This window comes from Lepus europaeus, chromosome 17 (assembly GCF_033115175.1).
Source record: "Lepus europaeus isolate LE1 chromosome 17, mLepTim1.pri, whole genome shotgun sequence".
NCBI classification, from domain to species: Eukaryota; Metazoa; Chordata; class Mammalia; order Lagomorpha; family Leporidae; genus Lepus; species Lepus europaeus.
The window spans coordinates 33426553-33445552 of NC_084843.1; the positions used below are offsets into that span (position 1 = coordinate 33426553).

General features: G+C 46.3%; 1 long non-coding RNA gene across 2 annotated transcripts; it reads right to left on the reverse strand.

Annotated features, from left to right (window-relative positions):
• Positions 1-375: 375 nt before the first annotated feature.
• LOC133776103 (uncharacterized) lies at positions 376-16617 on the reverse strand. Of its 2 annotated transcripts, none has more exons than XR_009868340.1 (3): positions 16256-16617; positions 1836-2064; positions 376-1218 (listed from the first exon to the last, which is right to left on the reverse strand). It is a non-coding gene; the product is annotated as an uncharacterized LOC133776103 (long non-coding RNA). The 2 variants fall into 2 exon arrangements; XR_009868339.1 differs by having other exon boundaries at positions 1836-2067.
• Between the last annotated feature and the right edge of the window lie 2383 nt (positions 16618-19000).

Sequence of the window (19000 nt, forward strand, 5' to 3'; positions counted from 1 at the left end):
TTCTAGTCCCAGTCGGGGCACCGATCCTGTCCCGGTTGCCCCTCTTCCAGGCCAGCTCTCTGCTGTGGCCAGGGAGTGCAGTGGAGGATGGCCCAAGTCCTTGGGCTCTGCACCCCATGGGAGACCAGGATAAGCACCTGGCTCCTGCCATCGGAACAGCGCGGTGCGCCGGCTGCAGCGCGCTACCACGGCGGCCATTGGAGGGTGAACCAACGGCAAAAGGAAGACCTTTCTCTCTGTCTCTCTCTCACTGTCCACTCTGCCTGTCAAAAAAAAAAAAAACAAAAAACAATACAATTGATATTCTCAAAATTATACATATTTGGTTTGAAAAAGACAAGGAAAATGTATCAAAAACATCAGGAGTGACTTACTGAGCAGTGAGTCTACAAGTGAGTTTTATTTCTCATATTCTTTCTAAGAAAACGTAGAAAAGTTTTTGGGTTTACTACTTTTTTTAAATGCTTCTCTTGTTTTCATATTTCTTCCTATGGGAAATGATTGGTATGATAGTGAAAATAAAATCTGTAATCATTTTTATAACCTAAAGAGAGGCCTATTCTCCACCCAGACCCTCTTTTGTAGATCAAGGCTCAGGGGCTTCTGGGTGACAAAGCCAGGGAGGGGAAGTCCAGACTGGAAGCCAGCCTGCAGCCCTGGAGGGAGATGGTGGCCTTGGCAGAATGATGAGATTGGTGAGCTCTGGGGCCCCTTGCAGCCAGGGACTTGCTCTTTACTGCTGCAATGGTTTCACCCCCTAGCCCACAGCCTGCCCTAGGCCAGAAAATCCTGGAAGCCTCATGTGTCTGCTCCAGAAAGTTCACCGAACTCGAGTTTTCCCTCTCCAGCTCGCAAGTGAGGCTGCATTCCTGACTCTGTGTGTCCAGATTCTGTTTCAGTGCAATTAGATGGTAAATAATTCAAGGGGACGGAAACTGGCAAAGTGGTGTGTGATGTCCAAATAGCTATCTTGTTTACTCTCTGGTGTAAACTTGAGGCTCCTCTGCAAGACAGGAGCCCCGGGAGCAGGTGAAAGATGCAGACACAGGAATCTCTCCTGTTTGCATTCCCTCCCCTCTTCTGAAATTGTTGGAGGGAGCCAATGCCATTTCCCAGGTAGATTGGCTTTGGCAGAAATGCTTGGACGACATCCTAGACCTGAGGTTCTTCCCACGGTGGGCTGGGTGGTCAGAATCCAGAGGCATCCATCCACTTCTCCTAGAGGTGAGAACATGATCCAAAGTTGAGGCCTCAGACATAGCACCATCCCTGCTCTCCCTTCCTTCTGTGCAAGGAGAGGAGATACTTGAACTTGCCTCATCATTCAAGAAGCAGACTTAGTTAAGACTCTTTAAGTTACAGGTAACCTGAGCCCCTCTCCCTTGCTCTGGAAGAAAGGCATGATGCATTATGTGGACACAGGGATGTCTCATGAAGTCCAAGGGCAAAAAACCGATGGAAATGGCCCAGCCTTGCAAGAAACAGGAAATGTGTGGCTCAGGCAACAAACCACAGCGAGAGCAAGTGACTGGGATCAGGGATCCCAGGTAACTGAGTCTCTCTTTTCTGTGTGAGGGCTTCATTTCCTCCTGCTGGAGACTGGCTTCCGCCATGAGCATGCAAGAGAGCCAGGAGAAACTCCCAGACCTATCCTCACAGCTTTGTCACACCTCCCACCTGCTGTGAAATGAAAAATCCCCCTGGTCCCCAGTTTCAGTGCAAGAAAAACTGGTTGGTCTACATGGAGCATCTATCCTCGCCATAGTAGGGGTGCAGAGGAAGGACTATGGTATGAGCTGGTTTAATTCAGTCATATCATACCCACTTGATCTTACCATGATTAAGTATGCATTGCTTCACAATGGGCACACATTCCGAGAAATGCCCCAGTAGTAATTTCATCATTGTTCATGTATCATGGAGTGATGTAACCAGGCAGTACAATACTACGGAACCACTGTCACAGATGTGATCTGCCCACTGAAACATCACATGCAGCATGAGACTGTATTGAAATAGTTGCACTTTCTCTTCTGGATAGGATGTGTTTGTAACAATCCAATGCTGCTGTGGAAAAAAGAGGAAAAATTGGGTATGATACAAAGATCATGTTTTTAAAGACAGTGGAGAGTTGTGGTAGCAATGAGGCCCAGGGAACTAATATTCTGGACAGAAATGAGCCCCTGCTGAATGAGCTAATCATCTCTGGCCATTTTTTTCCCTGGGGGTTTCTGCCAACTCTCAGTATGCAGGCCAAGGACAGAGCTTGGCTCAGGCAGAAGGTCTCTCGGGGGCAAAGAAAAACCAGTATAGTTTGTGATAATCAGTGTGGTCTGGCATAACATTAGAACATAGCCTTGCTCTAAACACATGGCCAGTTTTGCTGAAGTCTAGGATAGGGCAGAAGAGACTGGGCCAGAAGTGTCTAATGGTGGGGGGCATTTTCCCACGGGCTCGCAGCATATAAAGAACAAAGTCCTGTTGGAGGGAAGAGGCCTGCATCAAAGATATCTGTCAAGATATTTGCCAAATTTTGAAACTCTGTGGGGCAAGAGCCCACAGAGCTAAATCCTCATTGAACTCAAGCTCATTAAATATATTTAAAGCAATGAGTTCATAATGGTACCTAAGAAGAAAGTATCATTCATTATCCTTGAAGGATGCCGGGGAATCAGGCTATTACTTTGAAACTGATAAATAAAGGAAAAGCAGCAGCGTTTGTTCTACCTTTCTTTTTCCAACTGTATGTCAGGACAATCAAATAGTTGATGAAAGGACGTTTTTCTTTATAGAAATATTCCAGCTAATAAATGAAGAAGTAATACAGCTCTGAAATGAATGAGCCTATCAATATCTTGCAACTCTTTTTTTTTTTTTTTTTTTTTTGACAGGCAGAGTGGACAGTGAGAGAGAGACAGAGAGAAAGGTCTTCCTTTTGCCGTTGGTTCACCCTCCAATTGCCGCCGCGGTAGCGCGCTGCGGCTGGCGCACCACGCTGTTCCGATGGCAGGAGCCAGGTGCTTCTCCTGGTCTCCCATGGGGTGCAGGACCCAAGGACTCGGGCCATCCTCCACTGCACTCCCTGGCCACAGCAGAGAGCTGGCCTGGAAGAGGAGCAACCGGGACAGGATCGGTGCCCCGACCGGGACTAGAACCCGGTGTGCCAGCGCCGCAAGGCGGAGGATTAGCCTGTTGAGCCACAGCGCTGGCCAATATCTTGCAACTCTTAATGAAATAATGGATCTAGGCAAGCATCATCAATGGCTGCCAACATCACTTAATACCTCCTGAAGGAAAGACAAAAAGCTGCCTGTGAAACCTGCTGGCCAAAGAATAGAAACTAAACTTCATCAAATCTATTGCTCTATCCACAGTTTGCAGGAAATGCAAGTGACCCAGTCTCTTCAACAAGTAAATCATAAGGAGTAGGAAGTTCAGGGGGCAGACTCTAGGTTAAATGAAGCAATATACATATCACCCAATTGCAACAGCTAGATCCTGCTTTAAACAAACTCTTTTCGAAAACCCATTTTTATGGCACAGCTGGGGAAATGTGCACACTGAATTGACCCTAAATGATACTGAAGGATGTATTTTTCATTTTTAGGTGTGACAATATTATGGTTGTGTTTCTATAGTATTTATCTTTTAGAATGATAACTTGAAATATTTGTGGGTGGAATTATATGATGCCTAGGACTTATTTTGAGATAATTTGCAGGGAGAGCTAGGGGTCAGCCAGTGAAGTGGGAGCATAGAAAAGACAGACTGGCCTGGAGGAGGATTCATGGGGCTGGTTGAATGGTGAATGGGAGTTTATTGTATGCTCTTCTATATTTTGTGTGAGCTTTTTTTTTTTCTTTTTTTTTAAAGAAAGAGAGATCTTACACCTCCTACTTTACTCTCCAAATGCCTGCCACAGCCAGGATTGGGCCAGGCCAAAGCAGGGAATCAGGGACCCCATCCAGGTTTTCCACATGGGTGTCAGGGACCCAAGTACTTGAGCCATCACCTGCTTCCTCTCCAGGGTGCACAGTAGCAGGAAGCCAGAAGCAGGAGCAGAGCCAGGACTCAAACCAGGCACTTGGACATGGGATGTGGGCGTCCCAAGTGGTATCTTAATCACCACACCAAGGGCCCACCCTGTGTCTATTTTAAGAATATCGAGCACATGGCTGTCATGTGTGCTAAAGAGGTGCCATGCTGGGGTTACAAATCTGAAGATCCTTGGCCCTACTCTCGTTACATCAGTCTGCTTCCCACACTCTTATCACTAGTACCTCTTTTATTATTCTTTTTCCTTATGGATCCCACATTTGAAAGATTCTGACCACAAAGTAAACTCATCAGGTACGTAATAATTTTAAAGTACAGTCATTCCTCAGTATGTACAGGAGATTTGTTCCAGGGCCTCCCGAAGATATATAAATTCTTGGATGCTCAAGCCCTTGTATAAAACAATGCAGCAGGCTGGCACTGCAGCTCAACAGGCTAATCCTCCGCCTTGCAGTGCCAGCACACCGGGTTCTAGTCCCGGTTGGGGCGCCGGATTCTGTCCTGGTTGCCCCTCTTCCAGGCCAGCTCTCTGCTATGGCCCGGGGTGCAGTGGAGGATGGCCCAAGTGCTTGGGCCCTGCACCCCATGGGAGACCAGGAAAAGCACCTAGCTCCTGGCTCGGATCAGCGCGGTGCACCGGCTGTGGCAGCCATTGGAGGGTGAAACAATGGCAAAAGGAAGACCTTTCTCTGTCTCTCTCTCTCACTGTCCACTCTGCCTGTCAAAAAAATACATAAAAAAATAAAAAATAATTTTAAAAAAACAATGCAGTATTTACATGTCACCCCTCCCCCACACCCTCTTGAACACTCTCACTCTTGTCTAGATTATTTATGATGATACAGTGTAAGTGCTAAGTAAACAGGTATTGTACTATGCGGTTTAGGGAATAACAGCAAGGAAAAAAAGTCTGCACAGGGTCAGTCTAGACACAATTTTTTCCAAATAGTTTGTATCATGGTTGGTTGAATCCATGGAGGCAGGACCTGCAAATACAGAGGTCTAAACATACTGTCTTTATGGTGGTTGAAATGTCTAAATACATCTTCTCTGGGGTCTTACAGGAAGTCTTGTCTGGGAACCTCAAAGTGGTCCAGCTTTTTTGTTTTGCAGAGATGGACACTGCGGCCCGGATGGAGGGGGTGCCCAGGCCCCTCTGGCAGAGGTGAGGCTGGAGCCCACATTCCTGAGGCTACACCTGTGCCTCCTCTAGGGCACAGTGTGTAGATGATCTGCTTCACTGTATTAGAAGCTGTCACCAAGTTAGCCTGCCACCTTCTCCTTTAAGACTGAGCTATGCTACTTCCTTCAACTTTTCTTCATAGATTTGATCTACTTGTCACCTTCGGAGACTCTTCCAAGGCTGTCTGACACATGCCTCATTTGTTTCAATTCTCATGTTGCTGAGCCTTTGTGAACAACTGGGTTAAATAGTCAAGCAGGGTCAATTCTCGGTTATCTGGGGGCAGATTGGCCGATATCCCATGCAACCCCGGCCAAAGCAAAACAAGAGCACCGTACAATAGGGGTAGAATCGCAGTCAGCAGATGCCCTGCTAGGCGGCTTCGAGGGTGGAATGTTCTTTCCCTTCATCAGTCCCTTCGCACGTGCAGGTTGATTGTTGTGAAATCCTTATCTATGAGTGTTTATGGCTTTGTTTTGGACGCTTGTCGCACACACTCTGACTGGAAACGCCAGTGCTGAGTGCACCTCACCAATGTCTCACTGGTGACCTCTTTTCTCTCCAAGAGATTTTCCTGTCAAAATGGCAGAACCACATCCTGCATCCCAGCCTCCTGTCAAGCTGACAACACACAGCAACCAACCTCAGTTGCCAGCATTCTCAGAGGCAAGACCACAACCTCTGACAGCCCTTTTGGATGGTACTGTCGTCTACACTGGTCTCTGTTGGGAATTACTGGGTTTCCTTCCTAAATTTCTATCTGGGAGAAACAAAGGCCTGATTTGCCCACAGTGAAGACAAGAAGTGGCTTTCATATTAGCCGATTGGAATGGAAAACCAGCATTAGGTCCACCTCCAAAAAAGCTTTCACTTGAAAAGTGATGACGTTTCACTTATCTGTTCCAACGTTTACCAAAAACTTTCTTGAAAATCCGGAGTTGTTGACTCCGCGCCTCTTGCCCCCACCACGCTGTTCCTCTCAGAAACGAACCCACTGCAACATTGTTGAGATATCAACGGCAACAGTGCTGAGGCTCACTTGGCTAATCCTCCGCCTGTGACGCTGGTACCCGGGTTCTAGTCCCGGTTGGGGCGCCAGATTCTGTCCCGGTTGCTCCTCTTCCAGTCCAGCTCTCTGCTGTGGCCCAGGAGGGCAGTGGAGGATGGCCCAACTGCTTGGGCCCTGCACCCGCATGGGAGACCAGCAGGAAGCACCTAGCTCCTGGCTTCGGATCAGCCCAGTGCACCAGCCGTAGTGGCCATTTGGGGGGTGAGCCAATGGAAAGGAAGACCTTTCTCTCTGTCTCTCTCTCTCACTGTTTAACTCTACCTGCCAAAAATAAATAAATAAATAAAATCTGGAGTTGCTTGCATAAATTAATCAAAGAAGAAGCAACTGTAAATATAGAGCCTAGTCCTGTCATTTCTACACTCAAAGATTCACTACAGCTGAATGCAAGGTCAGTTTTTAAAGAACGGAGTAGGAGAGCTAACCATTAGCACCATGACAGGCCCTTGGGACAGGATGCTCCATCATCCCCCGCCTATCCACTTGGCCTCAATTCTCTCTTCTGTTATCCACTGCATACCTCCCTAACCAATCTAAGAATCTCTCTTCTTTCTTGATTTTAGTACTCTGTATCCTACCTGGAAACTCAAGTCTACACTTTTTTAAAAAAGATTTATGGGGCCGGCGCTGTGGCATAGCGAATGGGACCGCCGCCTGCAGTGCCGGCATCCCATATGGGCACTGGTTCCAATCCCAACTGCTCCACTTCCAATCCAGCTCTCTGCTATGGCCTGGGAAAGCGGTAGAGGATGACCTGGGTGCTTGGGCTCCTGCACCCATGTGGGAGACCCAGAAGAGGCCCCTGGCTCCTGGCTTCAGATCAGCAGAGCTCCGGCCATTGTGGCCAATTGGGGATGAACCAGCGGATGGACGACCTCTCTCTCTCTCTCTGCCTCTGCTTCTCTCTCTGTGTAACTCTGACTTTCAAATAAATAAATTTTATTTTTTTATTTATTTGAAAGTCAGAGTTACATATAAAGAGAAAGAGAGAGAGAGGTGTATCTTCTATCTGCTTGTTTACTCCCCAGATGGCTGAAATGGCTTGGGCTGGGCCATGCTGAAGCCAGGAGTCAGGAGCTTCATCAAGGTCTCCCACATGGGTGCAAGGTCTCAAGCACCTGGGCCACCTTCCACTGTTCTCCCAGGTGCATTAGCAGGGAGCTGGATCAGAATTAAAGCAGAACCAGTGACCATATGGAATGCTAGCATTGCAGGTAGTGGCTTAATGGGTTAATGCTGGCCCCTTCAAGTCTATACTTTAATTGTATAAAAACTATTTAACACAGAGCCTAGAAATGCAATCATAATTAATGACAAAAATATTAATGGCATTTACATTAAAGTCAGAAACAAGACAGACAACTATCATTGTAGCAGAGATCCTTTTTTTTTTTTTTAAGATTTATTTGTTTATTTGAGAGGCAGAGGCAAAGAGAGAGAGGTTTTCCTTCCACTGGTTTACTCCCCAATTGGCTGCAATGGGTGGAGCTGATCCAATCCAAAACTAAAAGCCATGAGCTTCCTTCCTTTCAGGTCTCCCATGTGGGTGCAGGGCTTCAAGGGCTTGGGCCATCTTCTACTGCTTTCCCAGGCCATAGCAGAGAGCTGGATCAGAAGAGGAGAAGCAGGGACTCAAACCAGTGCCCATATGGGATGCCAGCGCTGCAGGCAGCTGCTTTACCTGCTACTCCATGGTGCTGGTCCCTGTAGCAGAGATCTTTATCATCACAGTGGGAAGGAAACACATGAACAAGCAAGAGTCCAGCCCTCATGATTGTCCTCTGACCTTACTGCTGGTGACCCCTGCCTTCCTGGATTTGTACCTTTCAATCTGTGGCAATGAGCAAATTGAAAATGGCCTGTAGCTTAAGATGCCTGTGTGGTGAGAGAAACAGCATTTACCAATTCTATTTATTTTATTTTTTAAAAAATATTTATTTACTTATTTGAAAGGCAGAGTTGCAGAGAGGCAGACAGAAAGAGAGAGATCTTCCATCCGCTGGTTCACTCCCCAAATGGCCACAATGGCTAGAGATGGGCTGATCTAAAGCCAGGAGCCAGGAGCTTCTTCTGGGTCTCCCAAGCAGGTGCAGGGACCCAAGGACGTGGGCCATCCTCTGCTGCCTTCCCAGGCCACAGCAGAGAGCTGGATTGGAAGTGGAGCAGCCAGGTCTCGAACCAGCGCCCATATGGGATGCCAGCACTGCAGGAGGCAGCTTTACCAGCTATGGCACAGTGCCAGCCCCAGTGTTTACTGATTTTATTGTTTCCATGTTGATCATTTCCTCTCAACTATCTGCTGGAGTCAAGGAGGAAGAAGAACCAAAGGGAAGGATAAAAAAAAAAAATCAGAAACATCTTACTGATTAGAGTTTCCAGGCCATAATGAAAGAGGGGGTGCAAAAGACCACAAACAACAAGAATTCATTGGGAAAAGACAAATGAAAGAGCGGGGGGTGGGGATTGGCTATATGGTGGATGGATAAGCAGCAAGGACTAAGAGAGTGAAGATGAGGAAATGGACCAGAAATCAGGTGGATGCCTGATTGAAAATGAAGGTCAGGGCAAGGTCTGAGATGGAGTTAACGGGAGGACCTAACTAGACTAGAGAAGAGTAGCTTGCAGGGGCCTGTTGAGCCATTAGTCAGATGTAAGGTCTGGGGAAGCTGTAAATCCTTCAGGATGGGTAGGAAACTCGGCTAAGGGAGTTACATCTGAACAGGTGCCCTGTTCAGCCCTTACAACAACAATTCTGTCAGGTGGGTGCCATTAGTTTTCCCACTGTACAGAGGAAGACAATGAGGTTTAAAGAAATTAAGTATTTTTTGCTCCAGATCAGTCACCCAATAGTGAGTGGAGGGGGCCAGCGCTGTGGCATAGCTGGTAAAGCTGATGCCTGCAGTGCTGGCATCCCATATGGGCACTGGTTCGAGTCCTGGCTGCTCCACTTCTGATACAGCTCTCTGCTATGACCTGGAAAAGCAGGTAGAGGATGGCCCAAGGCTTGGGCCCCTGCACCTACATGGGAGACCTGGAGGAGGCTCCTTGCTCCTGGCTTCAGATTGGCTCAGCTCCGGCCGCTGCAGCTATTTGGGGAGTGAACCATCGGATGGAAGACCTCTCTCTCTGCCTCTGTTTTTGCCTCTCTGTAACTCTGCCTTTCAAATAAATAAATAAATCTTTAAAAAATATAGTGAGTGGAGCTGGGATTCAAACCCATGTCTGCTGACTCCAGAACCCCAGCTGGGTAATCTCGAGTTTTCCTCCAAATTCTAATCTGGTTTTACCCAGTTTGCTTTCCAAGACAGGGCATATTCAGGACGGTGTGGGAGGCATTGCTGTGCACAATACAAGTGTTTAAAAGAATGTTGGTCAGACTGGTGAACCAGTGGATGCCAACAGTTCTAAAATATTTGTCAAATGTGGAACCTTTGGAGGAGCTATGATTGATTAGTCTGGATGAGAGAAAGGTGGGACACTGGGTACCTAAGGGACTGAAATGGAAGTACAGTCATCTACTGAGTACTTCCAGAAAGGAGGCCAGTTGGTACAAATGATGGGGAACAGATTACAGTTCCGTCTCGGGACAGGTTTTCAGTTAAGGCCCTGGCAATAGGATGAGCTACTTTGCTCTGTACAAGACTTCCATTCCAAGCTTCCCTCATTCATTCGTGTTTGTGGGGATGATCCACAGCGCTTCATCTCTATCTTAGGAACTGGAGTGCAAAAGGCAACAAGACAAACATGTTCACAGCACTCCTGGAGACTTCATTTTAGTGGAGAAAGCAGATGATAGACAAGTAAGGGAACAAATAATTGCATAACTTACTTAACAAGCATGTGATAGGCTATCAAGGAAGGAACAAGGGCCTAGGGTAAGATGTAAGGGAGGGAACAGCTGTTTGCTGCTCTCCTGAGGTTCTTTTGGGTCCCTTTGTGGTTTTCTTGTGTCATGCCCCTGGCATTTGTGTGCTTTTGTTTCTAAGGACAGACACCTGGCTATGACTTGGTTCCAAGGACAGCCCTTCAGCTACCAGAGCTCTTTGCTCTTTTGCACAGTTAGCTCCTCCCACCCCACCTTTGCCAAAGACTCAGTTTGCTAAGCAAAGGCCGAAAGCTCAGCCCCTTGTCTTTAGGAGGAGCAAGGTTCTGGATGCAAGATTCTGACTGAGGCTGGGTCTGTGCCTCAAGTGCAGGCTTCCGGGCTTCTTCCTTCCTTCATGCTGTCTGCATTCCTGTCCAGCTTTCCTGTCCCACCCCCTCAGCAGTTTCTCCTCGGGCACTTTGGAAATAGAACATCTGCTCACAAATTCTTGGGTCGAAGTCTGCTTCTGGGGGCTCGGCCTAAGACAGGAAGAAAGTCATGATCTGATTTACCTTTATAAAAGGTGCCCTTGGGCTGGTGCCGCGGCTCACTAGGCTTATCCTCTGCTGTGGCGCCGCACCCCGGGTTCCAGTCCTGGTTGGGGCGCCGGATTCTGTCCTAGTTGCTCCTTTTCCAGTCCAGCTCTCTGCTGTGGCCTGGGAAGGCAGTGGAGGATGGCCCAGGTCCTTGGGCCCTGCACCCGCATGGGAGACCAGGAGGAAGCACCTGGCTCCTGGCTTCGGATCGGTGCAGCGCGCCGGCCGCAACTCACCAGCCATATAGCAGCCACTTGGGGGGTGAACCAACGGAAAAAGGAAGAGCTTTCTCTATGTCTCTCTCTCTCTCTCACTGTCTAACTCTCCTGTCAAAGAGACCCAAGATCTATGTTGAATATACAATCAGCAAGGTTTGCTTGGGAAGGACAGAAGAGGGGAAGAGTCCAGGAACATCAGAGATGGAAAGGCCATCAATGGTGGGAAGTAGGACTAAGGGATTTCAAAGGCCATGCACCCATTTGAAAATCCTCTGGCGATGGCTAGATTTAGCAGTCAAAGAAAGGTAGGAACTAGAAACAGTTACACATGAGAACAACCCTATAGACTGGCAGAAAGCTTGCAAAAAATCATTGAAGTTTCCCAAATTCCTATGGAGTTACCTAATGGGGTGTTTCCATTTTCTGCTCCCGTAGTTCCCCACCCACTTGAATCCAGGTCACGCTGGCATTATGAAATGTGCTAGGCCTGTCCCTAGGAGAAACGTGCATGTGTGAGCCTCACGCCGACCTTCTTGCCATGCTGACTTATGCTGTTGGTGATTGGTTTCCTTGCTTTTATTAAAGAATCAATGCTAAGTTTTCTTATCCTCATTATTATTGCTTGAATTCACCAAGCATTCACTGGCACTGACTTGGCTCAGCACTTTGAGTATAGAATCTCACTGAATGTCACAACAGCCTTTGAAGTGGATCTTTTTGAGGTTGAAGTCTTCATGGTTTACCCCAAGTCAAACAGCCTGAGAGCGGTAGACTGCCCATACCAGACCTCAAGTTCTCAACCAGCGTGATAAACCGACTGCAGAAAAAGTCAGTGCTCTTGGAGAAATTCAGTGCTTCCTCAGCCTACACAAAACTCCAGATCCTGGCGGCTGGGGAGCCCTAGCCAGCAGCCCCAGGTTCTCTCTCCCTCCCTCCTAGACACACCCCCGGCCCTCTGTTCCCCACCCCAAGTCTTCAAAGCACCCAGCTGGCTCTGCTCTGCACCATAGGCTCCCTCTCAACAACCTATTCAATTTTTGGCACCGAGTGAACACCACAAGCCCTTTAAGAGGTCAGTACCCACACAGTTTAGGGATTTCCTTGTCTGTGACCCGGAAGCACTTCATTTGCGCATGCATCAGATCCATCCCACCAATGTGCGCCAATTGCCTGTTTCTTGCTAGACTCTGGTAATGAGAGGAGGACAGCGATGTCCTTAACTGTCAGAAATTCAATGCCGCGGGTCTGGAAGGCTATTCCCAAAAAGCAGCCCTCGTTCCCAATTCTCTGGAGAAGTCGAGGGTCTTTTGTATTTTAAGACAGGATCCCCAAGACTGGATCACCTGCCACAGGTGGAAACAGCCTAAATGTCTGACAGTACAGGTTTCACTAACTCACTAATCTAATATTCCACACCGTGAAACAGTCTCGCAGATCTTAAAGAGAAAAAGAATCCTGAATTGCATGAATTTCATAGTACACTGTAAAATGAAAGACCAAAAGCAACATAATATTTTGCACATTGTGGTTCTATTTACATGAAAAAGTGGTAAATTATGTGCATGGTTAACAATGAGTCTTTCAAAATAGCGAAGTTTCTGGTGATTTTTGTTTTATTCATTATGGTTGGCTTTCAATTTTTGATTTAAAAAATAATTTATTCAGAAGCCTGTCTGGAAGGACTACACACTGTGTGATTCCAACTACATGATGTTCTGGAAAAGGCAGACAGGAAAAAGACCAGCTGTTGCCAGGTGTCAGGTGGAGAAGGCCCCAGCAGGCAGAGGGCAGAGGGTCTTCAGAGTGGTGAAACAGTCCCCAATGATACTATAATGGTGGATCCATATCACATTACATTTGTGGAAATTCATAGGATGTGTAACACAAAGAGTGGACCTAACACAAACATGGACCAGTTAATAATGAGGTATCAATACTGGCTCATCAACTGTAACAAATGGACTACACTAATGAGAGGTGTTATAATGAAGGAAATGGGGGTGGGGATTAGGGGAGAGTCAAAAAGAAACTCATTGTACTTGCTGCCCAATTTTTCTGTTAACCTAAAACTTCTCTCTTTCTCTTTTTAAAAATTTATTTGACAGAGTTAGACAGTGAGAGAGACAGAGAAAAAGGTCTTCCTTCCACTAGTTCACCCCCCAAATGGTCGCCATGGCCAGAGCTACACTGATCCGAAGCCAGGAGCCAGGTGCTTCCTCTGGTCTCCCATGTGGGTGCAGGACCCAAGCACTTAGGCCATCCTCCACTATCCTCCCAGGCCACAGTAGAGAGCTGGACTGGAAGAGGAGCAATCGGGACTAGAACCCAGTGCCCATATGGGATGCTAGTGCCTCAGGCGGAGGATTAACCAAGTAAGCCACGGCACTGGCCCCCCCTTAAGACGTCTCTTTTAAAAAAATCTATTAGTGGGGCTGGTGCTGTGCTGTAGCAGATAAAGCTGCTGCCTGCAGTGCCGGCATCCCATCTGGATGCCAGTTCGAGTCCCAGCTGCTCCACTTCTAATCCAGCTCTCTGCTATGGCCTAGGAAAGCAGTAGAAGATGGCCCAAGTCCTTGGGCCCCTGCACCCTCATGGGAGACCAAGAAGAAGCTCCTGACTCCTGGCTTTGGACTGGCACAGCTCTGGCCATTTCAGCCATCTGGGAGTGAACCAGTGGATGGAAGACCTCTGCTCGCTCGCTCTCTCTACCTCTGCTTCTCTGTAACTCTGCCTTTCAAATAAATAAATAAATCTTTAAAAGTTAAAAAAGTCTATAATATTTCAAATATGTGGGAAAATACAGAGAATCTAATGAACACTTTTATTCATTCACCACATTGATTTATTAAGTCTTAAGATTTTACTACTTGTGGCCGGCGCCACGGCTCAATAGGCTAATCCTCCGCCTGCGGTGCCGGCACCCCGGGGTTCTAATCCCAGTCGGGGCGCTGGATTCTGTCCTGGTTGCTCCTCTTCCAGTCCAACTCTCTGCTGTGGCCCAGGAGTGCAGTAGAGGATGGCCCAAGTGCTTGGGCCCTGCACTGCATGGGAGACCAGGAAAAAGCACCTGGCTCCTGGCTTCGGATCAGTGCGGTACGCCGGCCGCGGGGGCCATTGGAGGGTGAACCAATGGAAAAGGAAGACCTTTCTCTCTGTCTGTCTCTCTCTCTCTCTCACTGTCCACTCTGTCAAAAAAAAAAAAAAAAAGATTTTACTACTTGTAAAATATTATTTTACTATTTGTTTTAGATGTTTAGATATTGCTTTATATCCCTCCATAATTGCAACTTCTTTCCTCCTTCACCAGGGAAAATTCCTTCTATGAATTGGTACTTTTTATAATCTGTTGACATAAACAATATGTATAATATTGTTTATGGCTTTTTACTTCTGCATGGCATTAAATTATATATTGACTTTGCAAATTACCTTATTTATTAACCTTATATGAAAATTACTTTTGTTGGTTTGTATAGTTCTAGTTTATTCATTGTAATTGCTATATAGCATTTCATTATATGAGTATGCCACAATAGAAGGTTTTTTTAATACCTTTTTAAAAAACATTTATTTTATTTGAAAGGCAGAGTTACAGAGAGAGAGGGAGAGACAAAGAGAGGGGATCTTCCATCCACTGGTTCACTCCCCCAGATGGCTGTGACAGCCAGAGCTGGCCCAGGCTGAAGCCAGGAACCAGGAGCTTCCTCAGGGTACCCCACGTCAGTGCAGGGGCCTTCCCTGCTTTCTTTCTCTGCTTTCCCAGGCACATTAACAGGGAAGCTGAGCAGCTGGGACTTGAACTGGTGTCTATACAGGATGCCAGCATTGCAGGTGGTGGCTCAACCCGCTATGCCACAATGCTGGCCCCAAGAAGTTTTAAATAATATTTTGGAATATATCTTAAATAATAATGAGAAACTACTCAGGTTAGTATGGGAAAGATACAGAATGTTAGTTGCAATTGACATGAAATACACACATAAAAGGTAAAATACCCTAACAATAAGTATAAAAAGGTTAACAATGCTATTTCTGAAATTGTGGTATTATAGATAATTTTCCATATTTCCTAAACCTTGTGCAATGAATAAGTATTGATAATTTTTAAAAATGTGAATTAAAGGCCTGCAGTACTACTGAGATGAGATTGAACCATGTAATCTGAAATTATCACTTCCTTGTTCATTCCAATTAGCAGTGTCCCTCAGTGATCTTCAAATAGTCCCACCTGCTCTGCCCAGGCTTGTTAAAAGGGGAGCAGCTGGCCCTGTGTCTCCGCGTCCGAAGGCCTTACCTCCCCGGTCTCTGAGGCACATTCGGTTGGTTTCTGATGCCTGATACCCGCAAGGCAATTACAAGATTGGCTATAATTACGCCTGCAGTGATATTATGGGATTGGATATAAATATTCTTGCTACACGTGAGCAGAGTTTATTTCTGCTCACAGTTTACCATCTGTCAGCAGCACACCCTTTACTAGCTGAGAGGAGGGAAGGCCACCACGTAAGCTGGAGGTGAATGAGAGTTGGATGGGAAATTTTACATAATCGACTTCTAAAACATCATCTCAGTGTGTGGTGCTGATGGGACTGTTGTGTCAGGAATCACAAGAGAGGGGCAGCAGGTTTGTTTCGGGTTTGCATTGTACGTGATGTACAGCAAGGGGTCTCCAGTGGCTCTGAGCTGGGATTGAAGCTTGGTCAGGCTGACTCAGACATCCCTAGTCACAGTGCTCCTGAGTGTTTGAAGCCCACTTTTTGCAGAGGTACCGCCATTTCTACCTCCTGCCTTGACCTCCCTCCCTAGCCCAAGTCTGACATTCCCCCTGGTTTCTGGATAGTTCCATCTGCCTGCCCTGTTGTGGAATCAAACTAAGTTTACAAATGTATGCTGTTAGGAGCCTAGGTCTTTCTGTCCTCACTTCCTCCTCTTTCTCTTAGTGGCAACACCATGACCTTAGTCGTCTAGGGGTCACCTGGTGCCACCTCCTGTCCAGGACCTAGTATTCCAGGGGAAACCGGTCTTGCCACGCCCAGATCTAGCAGTTTCTGGCCCTCAGAGGTTAATCAATCTTTGTTGCATGACTGAATGAGTCGCCTCCTGCATTCCAGCTCTTATTAGCTCACACCTGGACTGGTGCAGTGACCTCTCAGCCTGTTGTTCTGCCTGGGATCTTCCCGGCTCCACCTCCTCCTGCACCACCCCGGAACAGGTTGTCCTTACACACCACCTCCGTCCCACCATGTAAAATCAAAAAATATGATCCTGGCTATCAAGATGTGCATTCTATCCCACTGATATCTCTAGCCTGTGACTAAAATCACTCACCTCCCGAAACTCTTTGCTCTGTTCTCAAGTCACCTTGCACTTGATGGCCTCCATGGCTGCGCCCAGGCCTCTCCCTTCATCTGGCCTCATATTCCCATTTCTATCTGTTCTCCAAACAATATCACCTTTCTGGATCCAGCTCTCATCTTCTCTCTTCTCTGAAGTTTTCTCAGGCCATTCCAGCCCTGGTTTCTTCCTCTGGTGGAGGACTTGCTGTCCATGCAATTGTTGGATGATTAATCACGTTCTACCTTTGGCATCTTTTATCTTGTTGCAATGGTCATATTTATTTTCCCCTTGGGTTGTTTTCCCTTGTTTTCTATGTTTGTCTTCACTCTCTGACTAGGTTACACACTCCTGCAGAGGAGACTATTCTGTCTCAGGGACCTTTTGGCTTGGTTTGGTGCTTTTTCCCTCTAGCTGACCATGACATGTGACCCAAGCCAGCCAAACACAGGACCCAATTCCCTTATCACCTTGATTTTCCTTATCATGGCCCCTGACCCCATGTGACTCAACAGTTTACTCAGCATGGTCCATGACCCCTGCTTTCCTCACTACAATCTTTCCCTTGTGCCTGTCTAACTGAGCTGCTGGGAAAAGACAAGTAACCTCTGTGTTCTCAGAAGTAGCAGCGTGTGAAGCTTAGGACCACCCAAGCCGGCAGAGATGAAAAGAGAGATTCGATGACAGCTCTTGGGTCCCAAGTTGAGCTGTCCCTAGAGCCCTGTCTACCTTTGATATTTAGTTATGAAGCTAACGAATTTCTTTTTTCTCGATGGACTAAACTGACTTAAGTTTCTGTTATTTTAAATGGCAGAAGCCAATGCATCTGAGAGAAAGAAACGGGCTCCTTTTCTTGCTTATCTAAGTGCCATAAACAATTTATTACCTTGTGCATTTTTGTAAAAATGTTGTGAGGATAAGTATGCTAGACAATTGTGAAAATATAAAAAAAGTTTAAAGAACAGAATGAATATCATCCATGTCCCCACCACTCCAAGCTACTGCTGTCTGCATCTGGCCTGCTTTTTCTTTTAATCTCTTGTTTTGTACACTTTTTAGACAGCCACATCATTGGAGTGTGTCTTTACTTTTCTGTTCTGCATTTCTCTCTGATCATTATACTGATGCTAGTTCAGCATTTGTCATTTTTTAACCTAGTCTTCAGATTTGTGTATATTTAACAAATATTCTCTTTATTTTTCTTACTTTGGAAGACAGGGAAAGTGTGCACATGTGTGGGGGTTGAGAGGTTTGAGGCGAAGAGTAGAGCGATGCCAAGGAGTATATGCATGTGAAGCAGAAAGAAAAGGGAGCAGAGACACCCCGCACTTGCTGTCTTACAGCCCATATTTATTCTGCCTGCTTGCAGAAGAGAGTTAAGGCACTGTTATCCTCTGGCCTGAGAAGAGCTCTCCAGTCTCTTTCCAGTGGGGGTGGCTGCAGCAGCTGCTGTGGTTCCATGCGCCTGTGTGCCTGAGGCTGAGCCAGAGCTGGCTTCTGCAGGCTGCAATTCAAGATGGCCAATTCGCAATCCTAGCAAAATCAATCTATTGGAAACTAATGAGGCACAAATAGTTCATGCACTTTGAGGCTGATCTGCCAAATGAGATGAACAGGGCTCAATCAGCAGGGAAAATCAACGATGCAAAAAACACATTTCAATCTAGCATTGTTTCCCTGGGGATGCCCACGACATCACATTCTATTGTTTTGATGCCTCTGTGGCAATTCTTATTTAAGCTTCTGTAGGCCAGACCAGGAGGACTCCCTCTCCCAGGGTTTCATGCTCCCAGAGGCTGGGAAATGCCAAGATTTGGTGGCTGAGACCGAGAGGCCTGGGCAGCCAATATGTGCAAGAATTAAGAACTTCGTGTTTTGGAAGCAAACGCTAACCTCTATGTTTCTAAACCACCCTCTGTACCAGGTGATGTAATTAGCAAATAGCATGATTATGAAGTTCTAAGACAGCAAATCCCAAAAGTATTATTAATTCACATTTATAAACGCAAAATAAAGAGTAATATTTTTTAAATCCCACAATTCTCTTAAATATTATACTAGTAAGATACAGTCATCTAGAGACTATTAAAATGCAAAATGAAAAAATTTGAGTCATCTCCATTAAACTTCACTAATACTTGGAAAATTTCTCTCCATGTAGGATTATTTAAAAAAATAAGACCTCAGGATGGGTATTTGGTGCAATGGTTAAGTTGCTGTGTGGGATTCCCATGTCCCATATCAGAAATCCTGGTTTGAGTTCTGACTCTTTGATTCTGGTTTAGCTTCCTGCTAATACACACCCTGGGAGGCAGCAGGTGATGGTTCAAGTACTTGCGTACCACATGGGAGACACGGATTGAATTCTGAATTTCTAGCTTTGGGCTTTTGGAGAATGAACCAGTGAATAGAAGATCTCTCTGCCTTTCAGATAAAAATAAAAAATAAATTAAAAAAATTTAAAAGACAATGTAATCCACGCTGTCCTGCAACTCATTTAAAAAATTGTGATAGAGTGAAGTTACCTATTCTACTCTCACTGCATTTCCTGTGAGTGTCCAGCTTTTACTGATACCCTGTGTTTGGAAACCCACTCAGGCCATGGCAGGTTTGACTAGAATGGGCCATTTGGCTTAGACAAATGGGAAAAAGATCGGGAAATATTAAATCTGATCTTGAGTGGGGGTTCTACAGCAACCAGGGCCCTGACAAGGAGCTGAGTCCAACAGTCCTCGCCAA